The 13161-nt window shown below is 48.4% G+C and overlaps 1 long non-coding RNA gene across 1 annotated transcript in view; it reads left to right on the forward strand.

Annotated features, from left to right (window-relative positions):
- LOC143995926 (uncharacterized) overlaps positions 1-13161 on the forward strand; it is a 70933-nt gene that overhangs the window by 39389 nt on the left and 18383 nt on the right. The window lies entirely within an intron of this gene.

Genomic DNA, 13161 nt, shown 5'->3' on the forward strand with positions numbered 1-13161 from the left:
AGACAAGTATCATTTCTGCAGCGTTGTCACATGAAAAGAGAGAAGAAATGTCACTGGGGGGGGTGTACTTACTTTTGTCACATACTGTATATTTACCTAGAAAAATGGTGAGGTGTTCTATACTTATTTTACCCGCTGCTACCCACCTCAATACAGTGCACTTACACCCCCTTCCTGTACACACCAATTTTCAGCTTTCAGCGCTCTCACAGTTTGAATGATAATTACTCAGTCATGCAACACTGTACTCATATGAAACTTGCGTCCTTTTTTCCACACAAATAGACCTTTCTTTTGGTGGTATTTAATCACTAGTGGGGTTTTTATTTTTGTGCTATAAATGAAAAAAACTTAACTTTTGTGAAAAAAATGCTTTTCTTTGTTTCTGTCATAAAATTTTGCTAATTAGTAATTTTTCTTCATAAATTTTCACCCAAATTTATACTGCTACATATCTTTGGTAAAATCAGCCAAATGAGTGGATATTATTTGGTGTGTGTGAAAGTTATAGAGTTTACAAAAATTGATGAGATCTGATCAGGCCTTCAGTACATCAGGTGAGTCTCATTTCTGGAGACACCAACAAGTCAGGAAAGTACAAATCCCCCCCAAATGACCCCTTTTTACAAAGTAGACATTCCAAGGTATTAAGTAGCATGGTGAGTTTTTTTAAGTTGTCATTTTTTTCCCACAATTCTTTACAAAATTGTCATATTATCAGGTTATTTCTCACGCACAGCATATGCATACAACAAATTACACCCCAAAATACATTCTACTCCTCCTCCTGAGTATGTCGATACCACATGTGTGAGACTTTTACACAGCCTGACCACATACAGAGGACCAACATTGAAGTGGCACCTTCAGACGTTCTACCAGCAAAAATGACACATCTCATTTCACAACCACCTATTACACTTTTGAAGGCCCTGGAGCACCAGGACACTGGAATTTCCCACAAAATTACCCCATTTTGGAAAGCAAACACCCCAACATATATTCTATGAGGCATGGGCTGTAAATAGGTACTCGGGTACTCTGATGGGCTGTGACAGGTACTCGTGTACTCTGATGGGCTGTGACAGGTACTCGTGTACTCTGATGGGCTGTGACAGGTACTCGGGTACTCTGATGGAATGTGACAGGTACTCGGGTACTCTGATGGACTGTGACAGGTACTCGGGTACTCTGATGGGCTGTGACAGGTACTCGGGTACTCTGATGGGCTGTGACAGGTACTCGTGTACTCTGATGGGCTGTGACAGGTACTCGGGTACTCTGATGGAATGTGACAGGTACTCGGGTACTCTGATGGACTGTGACAGGTACTCGGGTACTCTGATGGGCTGTGACAGGTACTCGGGTACTCTGATGGGCTGTGACAGGTACTCGGGTACTCTGATGGACTGTGACAGGTACTCGTGTACTCTGATGGGCTGTGACAGGTACTCGGGTACTCTGATGGGCTGTGACAGGTACTCGGGTACTCTGATGGGCTGTGACAGGTACTCGGGTACTCTGATGGGCTGTGACAGGTACTTGGGTACTCTGATGGGCTGTGACAGGTACTCGTGTACTCTGATGGACTGTGACAGGTACTCCGGTACTCTGATGGGCTGTGACAGGTACTCGGGTACTCTGATGGGCTGTGACAGGTACTCGGGTACTCTGATGGGCTGTGACAGGTACTCGTGTACTCTGATGGGCTGTGACAAGTACTCGTGTACTCTGATGGGCTGTGACAGGTACTCGGGTACTCTGATGGAATGTGACAGGTACTCGGGTACTCTGATGGACTGTGACAGGTACTCGGGTACTCTGATGGGCTGTGACAGGTACTCGGGTACTCTGATGGGCTGTGACAGGTACTCGGGTACTCTGATGGACTGTGACAGGTACTCGTGTACTCTGATGGGCTGTGACAGGTACTCGGGTACTCTGATGGGCTGTTACAGGTACTCGGGTACTCTGATGGGCTGTGACAGGTACTCGGGTACTCTGATGGGCTGTGACAGGTACTTGGGTACTCTGATGGGCTGTGACAGGTACTCGTGTACTCTGATGGGCTGTGACAGGTACTCGTGTACTCTGATGGACTGTGACAGGTACTCGGGTACTCTGATGGGCTGTGACAGGTACTCGGGTACTCTGATGGGCTGTGACAGGTACTCGGGTACTCTGATGGGCTGGGACAGGTACTCGGGTACTCTGATGGGCTGGGACAGGTACTCGGGTACTCTGATGGGCTGTGACAGGTACTTGAGTACTCTGATGGGCTGTGACAGGTACTCGGGTAATCTGATGGACTGCGACAGGTACTCCGGTACTCTGATGGGCTGTGACAGGTACTCGGGTACTCTGATGGGCTGTGACAGGTACTCGGGTACTCTGATGGACTGTGACAGGTACTCCGGTACTCTGATGGGCTGTGACAGGTACTCGGGTACTCTGATGGGCTGTGACAGGTACTCGTGTACTCTGATGGGCTGTGACAGGTACTCGGGTACTCTGATGGAATGTGACAGGTACTCGGGTACTCTGATGGACTGTGACAGGTACTCGGGTACTCTGATGGGCTGTGACAGGTACTCGGGTACTCTGATGGGCTGTGACAGGTACTCGGGTACTCTGATGGACTGTGACAGGTACTCGTGTACTCTGATGGGCTGTGACAGGTACTCGGGTACTCTGATGGGCTGTGACAGGTACTCGGGTACTCTGATGGGCTGTGACAGGTACTCGGGTACTCTGATGGGCTGTGACAGGTACTTGGGTACTCTGATGGGCTGTGACAGGTACTCGTGTACTCTGATGGACTGTGACAGGTACTCCGGTACTCTGATGGGCTGTGACAGGTACTCCGGTACTCTGATGGGCTGTGACAGGTACTCCGGTACTCTGATGGGCTGTGACAGGTACTCGGGTACTCTGATGGGCTGGGACAGGTACTCGGGTACTCTGATGGGCTGGGACAGGTACTCGGGTACTCTGATGGGCTGTGACAGGTACTTGGGTACTCTGATGGGCTGTGACAGGTACTCGGGTAATCTGATGGACTGTGACAGGTACTCGGGTACTCTGATGGGCTGGGACAGGTACTCGGGTACTCTGATGGGCTGGGACAGGTACTCGGGTACTCTGATGGGCTGTGACAGGTACTCGGGTACTCTGATGGGCTGGGACAGGTACTTGGGTAATCTGATGGACTGTGACAGGTACTCGAGTAATCTGATGGACTGTGACAGGTACTCTGATGGACTGTGACAGGTACTCGGGTACTCTGATGGGCTGTGACAGGTACTCGGGTAATCTGATGGACTGTGACAGGTACTCTGATGGACTGTGACAGGTACTATGATGGGTGGTGACAGGTCCTCTTTATTTGGGGGGCAATCAGTGTGATTGATGTGTACTGTAAGCCGTAACGATTGGTGTGTGAGGAGGAGAACCCGGTAACATCTCGTTACCGTGGTTTGTTTACATTTAGTGATCAGCTGTGAAAGGATGAAAGGATCACAGCTGATCACATGGGTAAACAGCTGACCAATAGCTGTTTACCAGTGTCGGTGCCGAGCAGTGTTCCCGGGAACATGCCACCACCGACGTGGGCTGTGACAGGTACTTGAGTACTCTGATGGGCTGTGACAGGTACTCGGGTAATCTGATGGACTGCGACAGGTACTCCGGTACTCTGATGGGCTGTGACAGGTACTCGGGTACTCTGATGGGCTGTGACAGGTACTCGGGTACTCTGATGGACTGTGACAGGTACTCCGGTACTCTGATGGGCTGTGACAGGTACTCGGGTACTCTGATGGGCTGTGACAGGTACTCGTGTACTCTGATGGGCTGTGACAGGTACTCGGGTACTCTGATGGAATGTGACAGGTACTCGGGTACTCTGATGGACTGTGACAGGTACTCGGGTACTCTGATGGGCTGTGACAGGTACTCGGGTACTCTGATGGGCTGTGACAGGTACTCGGGTACTCTGATGGACTGTGACAGGTACTCGTGTACTCTGATGGGCTGTGACAGGTACTCGGGTACTCTGATGGGCTGTGACAGGTACTCGGGTACTCTGATGGGCTGTGACAGGTACTCGGGTACTCTGATGGGCTGTGACAGGTACTTGGGTACTCTGATGGGCTGTGACAGGTACTCGTGTACTCTGATGGACTGTGACAGGTACTCCGGTACTCTGATGGGCTGTGACAGGTACTCTGATGGACTGTGACAGGTACTATGATGGGTGGTGACAGGTCCTCTTTATTTGGGGGGCAATCAGTGTGATTGATGTGTACTGTAAGCCGTAACGATTGGTGTGTGAGGAGGAGAACCCGGTAACATCTCGTTACCGTGGTTTGTTTACATTTAGTGATCAGCTGTGAAAGGATGAAAGGATCACAGCTGATCACATGGGTAAACAGCTGACCAATAGCTGTTTACCAGTGTCGGTGCCGAGCAGTGTTCCCGGGAACATGCCACCACCGACGTGCATGCGCATCATGATCGAGCGCATGCGCCGTGCACAGTGGGGGTGGAACCATCTGTGATCGGCCGTGACTTCATCACGTGGTAAACAGCCATACCCAATGGCTGTTCACTCCCCTCTGTGGCGATCGGTGTCTCCGTGACACGCCACCACCAAAGGAACAGGGATGCGCATGCACGATCGCGCACATTTCCTGTTTAAAATGGGAGGACGTCATATGACTCCCTCCCGCCACAAGAGCCGCGCCACCTGGCCGTCATTTGACAGCTGGCGTTTGGCAACCAGTTAAACAATATGGCAATTATTTTTTTTAGCTGGGAGCTTCCTCCCATTCACTAGACTCTGGGGAAAATGTTTTTGCAAAGTGCAACTTCCCTTACAAAGTGAACAGCCTTTAGTAAATTAAACTCAGTGACAATGGTGTCATCCATAAAATAAATATATGTATATAAGCGCACACAGTCTGCATTCCTACTTACAACTGCTCTTGTTCCAGAACAATACACAGGGATCTTTTAATTAACATTTTCACCCAAGATTTACACATCGTTCCCCCAAAATTAAAACATTTTTGCAGAGTGAGTGTGGATTTTGAATGAAAATATTGATACATTGGGGTTGTTTTACTAAAGGCAAATAGACTTTGTACGGGAAAAGTGCCTATTCCATTTATTTTCCACCTCTCATCAGTCGCGTATCTCTACTGCCCTCTTGTGTTTATTTGTATTTATTGCATGCTTTGTACAAAGGCAATTTTGGACAATTGTTTTGTACAAAAGCAATGAAAGGCAATTAGACCGGTCACTTTGCAAGGAATTTGCCCCAGAGCTAAGTGAATAAAGTAAATAAAATAAAAAAAGACAGATTTAAAAAAAAATAAAAAAACATTTTATATTTTAATACATTTTGCAAACAGGTAATTTTTCTCCTTAAGTGATGTACGATGATGAGTAGAGCTAGGCGATTTTCTCCGAAAAAAAATCTGCATTTAAAAAAAAAAAAAAAACTGGATTCACAATTCGAATCAAGTTTTTTTTTTTTTTTTATGATGGACACCGCATCGGAGCTACGGGCAGGAGATTTTAGGCAAGGCCGCGGCTTTGGGCCTACTCTGCGGCATCCGCCCTCACGAACTGATAGGTGTCACTGAAGGGCATTGGTAGGTGGCACTGATAGTTGTCACTGAAGGGTGGCAGTGATGGGCACTGGTAAGTGACACTGATAGGCAGCACTGCTAGGTGGTACTGATGAGACACAGGTGGGCATTGATAGGTGGCACTTGTGGGCAATGATAGGTAGCACTGATTGCTGGCACTTACGTACTGTGAGCACTGATTTGTGGCACTGTGGGCACTGATTGGTGGCACTGGCAGGTGGTATTGGTGGGCACATAACAGGCTCTTCCTCTTCGGGACAGATGTCCCTTCAAACAGGAACCAGTGATCGGCTTTTTTTTTCTCCTCACACTGTAAGCGTGAGAGGCAAAAAAAAAAACGATTACTGATCTTCTGTTTACATCATGTGATCAGCTGTCATTGGCTAACAGCTGATCATGTGATAAGGGATCTTGGATCTGTGATCACCCAAGTCTCATTGACTCGGGTGATCACAGCGCGCGCCCTTCAGGGGGGCATGGCGAGCCTGCAAAGGGGAGGACCTCAATAGACGTACTCCCGGCAAAGCAGATCCGCTCTGTAGCCATCATGTTTTTTTATGCTGTTAATATATCCATCTTCTTTAGCCTGCAAAATCCCGAGCGCCGCGCTCGTTCTTAGTATGAGCCGGGGCGTGTGGCTGGGCTGGTTCACAAAGTCACAAGTCTGTGCCCGAGCCCGCAAGGAAGCTGACAGCGCGCAGCGCCACCGCCAATCACAGGTGCTGTGACATTTCCCCGATCTCTGCATCTGCAGTCCGCAGATGCGGGGATCGGGAATAGACACGGTGCCTGTGATTGGCTCTTCCCTCTGTCAGCTTCCTTGCGGTGCTCGGGGCACATAGACTTGTGAACACGCCCAGCCACACACCCCGGCTCATACTAAGAATGAGCTTGGGATTTGTCAGGCTAAAGAAGATTATGTTTTTTATGCTGTTAATATATTCATCTTCTTTAGCCTGACAAATCCCGAGCGCCACGCTCATTCTTAGTATGAGCCGGGCGTGTGGCTGGGCATGCTCACAAGTCTATGTGCCCGAGTCCGCAAGGAAGCTGACTGCAGATGCAGAGATTGGGGAAATGTCACAGTGCCTGTGATTGGCGGTGGCTCGGGGCACATAGACTTGTGAACACGCCCAGCCACACGCCCCGGCTCATACTAAGAATGAGCGTGGCACTCAGGATTTGTCAGGCTAAAGAAGATGAATATATTAACAGCATAAAAAAACATAACACACTCGAGCTTTGGGGGCCACAGATGTGTGTATATATATATATATATATATATATATATATATATATATATATATATATATATATATATATATGCAAATTCCAAGTGGGGGCTACATGAAACCGGAATGCGGACCCCAAAATGGCCCACGGGCCAGACTTTGGACATGCCTGATATAGACAATCGGAAAAAATTAAGAAAAATATATTAATACAAAGTACATAACAGAAAAGTTAAAACAAAGGTGACTTTGTTACTTCCCTTTTATAGGATAGGCGCCTGAGATCTGTGCAGCTGTGAGACTGAACACGTCTCACTTTCTCCATCCAGCAATTTTCTCTATCGCCACTATTGGTATCCATGTACAATACTACCAGCGGGACGCCTCTGGGTTCCAGTGATACTTTGCCAAACGAGGTACTTATCTTATCACTTGTCACATCGGCACCTTAGTCTCCTTTATTTGTCTTTTTTTCACTCCTAATGCCGCGCACACACGACCGGACTTTCCGGCAGAAAAGGTCAGACGGTCTTCCCGACAGAGTTCCGACCGAACGGATTTGGCCACACACGATCACACCAATGTCTGTTTGTTTTGAACGCGGTGACGTATGACGGGACTAGAAAAGGAAATTCAATAGCCAGTAGCCAATAACTGCCCTTGCATTGTGTTTGGTCCGTCGGACCAGCATACAGACGAATGGCTTTCCTGATAGGAATTGATTCCGTTGGAAAGATTTGAAACATGTTCTATTTCTAGGTCCGCCTGAATTTTTTTTAGAAAAATGATCGGATTATCCCACACACGATCGGAATATCCGACGGAATGATTCCGTCTGAACTTTTCTGCCAGTCGTGTGTACGCGACATTAGAGGCACTTCCCCTTTCCCCTCACCCTGGATGTACAGTTCCACATACCCTCTTTTTTCACTTTGTTTCCCCCTATTTTTTCTTTCCCTTTCCCTCTTCTTCCCCCTTCTTGTCTTCCCCCTCCCCCTTGTTTCTTCCTCCCCTTTTCCTTCCTTGGCTTCCCCTCCCTCCTCTTCCCGCTTTTCCACCTCCTTCCCTCCCCCTTTTTCTTCCTTTTTTACCCCCCATCTCTTGATTTCCTCCTCCTCGTTCCCCACTCTTCTTGGTTCCCTTCTGTGTCCTTTTCTTTCACTTCCCTTTTCCTTCTTTTCTTGCTCTTTGTTCGCCTCTTTGCTCTCCAGTTTCTTCTTTGGTTCCTTTTCTTTTCTTTTCCCCTTCCATGCGTTTCACCTCCCCTTCCCTGTGTTTGTTGTCCCCCCCCCCCCCATCTTGTTAATTTTCCCTTTCCTTTTTCCTTTTTCCTTCCCTCTCTCCGTCCTTTTCAGAAGTGCGCCAATTTTGTCTTCTTTTTCCAAGTTTTTTTTTGCTCACCATTCATTCACGGGTTGCACCATCTTTCCTGGTCACTATCACCCCACTTCAATTCACGGTTTCAGCACACCCCAAAACACCTTGTCCCCATGTTGATAAGGACAAGGGCCTCTTCCCGACAACCCTGGCCGTTGGTTGTCAGGGTCTGCAGGCGGGGGGCTTATCGGAATCCGGGAGCCCCCTTTAATAAGGGGGCCCCCGGATACCTGCCCCCACCCTATGTGAATGAGTATGGGGTACAATGTACCCCTACCCATTCACCTGTAAAATAAAGTAAAAAAAAACACAACACACAAGGGTTAAAATAGTTTATTGCACAGCTTCGGGGGTCTTCCGTCTTCGGGGGTCTTCTCGCCGGACTCCTCCGCTATCTTCTTCTAGCTCTTTTACTGGCGCTCGGACAAGGGTCTGATGTGGACCTGCGGGGGACCTCCACGCCTATTTTTTACGGCGTTGGGGCTCCCCTTTAAGTCCATACCAGGTGGCGGGGCCAGAGACGTCTCCTTCGCGGGGCCCCGCCTACCTGGAAACGTGCTCAAAATGAGCGGACTTTTCTCCGGGGGGAAAAGTCTGTTCATTTCAAAAGTACGGCGGACTGGCATACGCACGGCCAGATTGTCCGCCGAAATGCAAGTCCGGCGGGAAGATTGGAGTGCAAAACTACTTTCTAAGTCCGCCGTACTTTCAGGTCAAAAAAAGTCCGCCGGGGGCTACACACGGGGGGATTGTCCAGCGCACTTGAGTTTGCCGGACTTTTCCACCCGATTGTTTGTACCAAGTGTGTACGCGCCACAAGTCACCTTTGTTTTAACTTTTCAGTTATGTAATTTGTATTGATACATTTTTCGTAATTTTTTACAATTGTCTATATACTTTATTTTGTACTTTTCCCACACTGTACCAAGATAGTCCACTTGTTCCTTGCCCCCGGTGAATCCTGGTTGGGGACCAGGTTCCCAAACACCTATTCCATTTAAATTTGAATGATGATACCAATTGCTGCTTTATATTCGTATATTCATGGTTATTACTTTGAGAGGCCACACATTTTCTTCTTTTATATAATATAATAATAATATAATATATTTTTAGCAGATTTTGTTTTTCTTATTGTGCTCTGCTGCCATCTTGTGGCGCAGTCATCATATAATATTATAGATAAGATTGAAATTATCTAAAGCCAAACCTTACGGGCAAAAAAACTTGTTAACCACTTCCCGACCGCCGCACGACGATGTACGTCGACAGAATGGCACGGGCAGGCATAGGAGCTTACATGTACGTCCTTGCCTGCCCGCGGGTCGGGGGCCCGATTGGGCCCCCGCCTGGTGCCTGCGGCGGTCGGTATTCGTTCGGGAGCGATCCCGGACGAGGGGGCGGCCATTCATTCATGGCCACCTCCTCGCGATCGCTCCCGACGAATGAAAATCCTCCGTGACATCATTTCCTCTCCTGTAATGTAAACACAGGAGAGGAAGTGATGTAATCTCTCCTCCGTGTCGGTATTTTTCGTTCCGACACCGAGGAGAGAGGATCGGTGAGTTGCACCAACACGACACTACACAGTAGAACATGCCAGGCACACTCACACCCCCCCGATCACCCCCCCAATTACCCCTGCCCCCCAGTCACAGTGACACCAATGTCATTTTTTTTTTTTTTTGCATTGGTGTCATTTGTGACTGTAATAACTGTTAGGGCAGTTAGGGTTAGCCCCCTTTAGTTCTAATGTACCCCCCTAACCCCCCCAATAAAGGTTTAACCCCGTGATCACCCCCCGTCGCCAGTGTCACTAAGGCTGGGTTCACATTGCATCGGTTTATGAGAACGAATGTGATTCGCACCACACTGCAGTGCAAATCACATCCGATCTCTGTGCGATTCGAGTTCAGCCATACAGATAGTATGGCTGAATTCGCATCGCACCCGCCGCACCCGCCGCAAATTCGCACGGGACCCTTTTTTTGGCCCGCAGCAGAATCGGATCGCATGGGTGTTCACACCATGCGATCCGAGTTTGCAGATCGCACTGCGATATGCGAACTGATCTGGGGGTGTCATTAACATTTCACTGACACTCCCAGCAGTTCGCATAGGGCAGTGTGAACTGCCGCCGGGAGGCATGCGATGCGGGAACCCGCCGCGGATTCGTGGCGTTCCCACATCGCTCCAGTGTGAACCCAGCCTAATAAGCGATCATTTTTCTGATCGCTGTATTAGTGTCACAGGTGACGCTAGTTAGGCAGGTAGGTATTTAGGTTCGCCGCAGCTTTTTATAGCGTCAGGGACCCCCATATACTACCGCATAAAGCCCCCTGATTGCCCCCTAGTTAACCCTTTCACCAGTGTTCACCATATAACTGTTACAGGTGACGCTGGTTGGTTAGTTATTTTTTTATAGTTTCAGGGCACCCGCCATTTATTACCTAATAAAGGTTTAACCCCCTGATCACCCGGCGGGTGTCATTTGTGACTGTAATAACTGTTAGGGCAGTTAGGGTTAGCCCCCTTTAGTTCTAAGGTACCCCCCTAACCCCCCCCAATAAAGGTTTAACCCCGTGATCACCCCCCGTCGCCAGTGTCACTAAGGCTGGGTTCATATTGCAGCGGTTTATGAGAACGGATGTGATTCGCACCGCACTGCAGTGCAAATCACATCCGATCTCTGTGCGATTCGAGTTCAGCCATACAGATAGTATGGCTGAATTCGTGTCGCACCCGCCGCAAACTCGCACGGGACCCTTTTTTTGGTCCGCAGCAGAATCGGATCGCATGGGTGTTCACACCATGCGATCCGAGTTTGCAGATCGCACTGCGATATGTGAACTGATCTGGGGGTGTCATTAACATTTCACTGACACTCCCAGCAGTTCGCATAGGGCAGTGTGAACTGCCGCCGGGAGGCATGTGATGCGGGAACCCGCCGCGGATTCGTGGCGTTCCCGCATCGCTCCAGTGTGAACCCAGCCTAATAAGCGATCGTTTTTCTGATCGCTGTATTAGTGTCACAGGTGACGCTAGTTAGGCAGGTAGGTATTTAGGTTCGCCGCAGCTTTTTATAGCACCAGGGACCCCCATATACTACCGCATAAAGCCCCCTGATTGCCCCCTAGTTAACCCTTTCACCAGTGATCACCATATAACTGTTACAGGTGACGCTGGTTGGTTAGTTATTTTTTTATAGTTTCAGGGCACCCGCCATTTATTACCTAGTCTCACTAGTGTACCCCTAAATTTAGGGGTGTCTACTTTCCAAAATGGGGTCATTTGGGGGGGGTTTGTGCCATCTTGGCATTTTATGGCCTTCAAAACTGTAACGCCCTTAGAAAGCCTGAAGGCAGTGCTTGGTTTTCAGGGCCCCGTACGCGGCTAGGCTCCCAAAAAGTCCCACATATGTGGTATCCCCGTACTCAGGAGAAGCAGCAGAATTTATTTTGGGGTGTCATTTCACATTTGCCCATGGCATGCGTGAGCAATATATCATTTAGTGACAACTTTGTGTAAAAAAAAAAAAAATAATTTTTTTTTGTCATTATTCAATCGCTTAAGGCAAAAAAATAAAATATTCAATGGGCTCAACATGTCACTTATCAATTTCCTTAGGGTGTCTACTTTCCAAAATGGGGTCATTTGGGGGGGTTTTGTACTGCCCTGCCATTTTAGCACCTCAAGAAATGAGATAGGCAGTCGTAAACTAAAAGCTGCGTAAATTCCAGAAAACTTACCTTAGTTTGTAGATGTGACAACTTTTGCGCAAACCAATAAATATACAATTATTGACTTTTTTTTTACCAAAGACATGTGGCTGAATACATTTTGGCCTAAATGTATGACTAAAATTGAGTTTATTGGATTTTTCTAATAACAAAAATTAGAAAATATCGTTTTTTTTCAAAATTTGCGGTCTTTTTATGTTTATATCGCAAAAAATAAAAATCGCAGAGGCAATCAAATACCATCAAAAAAAAGCTCTATTTGTGGGAAGAAAAGGACGTAAATTTTGTTTGGGTACAACATTGCATGACCGCGCAATTACCAGTTAAAGCAGCGCAGTGCCAAATTGTAAAAAGACCTCTGGTCATTTACCAGCAAAATGGTCCGGTCTGAAAGTGGTTAAAATGGATCTAAAAACAAAACCTTTTTATTTTTATGGCTCATTCTTGGGTTCTCTGCAGCTGGAGGAGATCATTGAATAGGTGTTTGCTGATCTCTCCCCCCTCCTCCACCTGGTCTAAAGGCAGGCCTATAGGGGGGTTAGAGGAGCCTGGGAAGAATGGGGATAAGGGTCACACAGGGGTCAGAGAGCACACATCCAGGGATCATAGAAAGTGATCAGCGATGTACATCACCCACCCTGGACCCCTGCACTATGTATATTAACCAAACTGAACCCCTGCACTGTGTATCTCACCCACCACGGATCCCTGCACCATGTACCTCACCCACCCGGATCCCTACACCATGTACCTCACCCACCCCAAATCCCTGTACCATGTACCTCACCCACCCCGGATTCCTACACCATGTACCTCACCCACCCCGGATTCCTACACCATGTACCTCACCCACCCCGGATCCCTGCACCATGTACCTCACCCACCCCGGATCCCTGCACTATGTACCTCACCCACCCCGGATCCCTGCACCATGTACCTCACCCACCCCGGATCCCTGCACCGTGTAACTCACCCACCCCGGATCCCTGCACCGTGTACCTCACCCACCCCGGATCCCTGCACCATGTACCTCACCCACCCCGGATCCCTGCACCATGTAACTCACCCACCCCGGATCCCTGCACCATGTACCTCACCCACCCCGGATCCCTGCACCATGTACCTCACCCACCCCGGATCCCTGCACCATGTACCTCA

The sequence above is a fragment of the Lithobates pipiens genome, unplaced genomic scaffold (genome assembly GCF_037356315.1).
Source record: "Lithobates pipiens isolate NorthernLeopardFrog02 unplaced genomic scaffold, aLitPip1_a1.2 Scaffold_19, whole genome shotgun sequence".
NCBI classification, from domain to species: domain Eukaryota; kingdom Metazoa; phylum Chordata; class Amphibia; order Anura; family Ranidae; genus Lithobates; species Lithobates pipiens.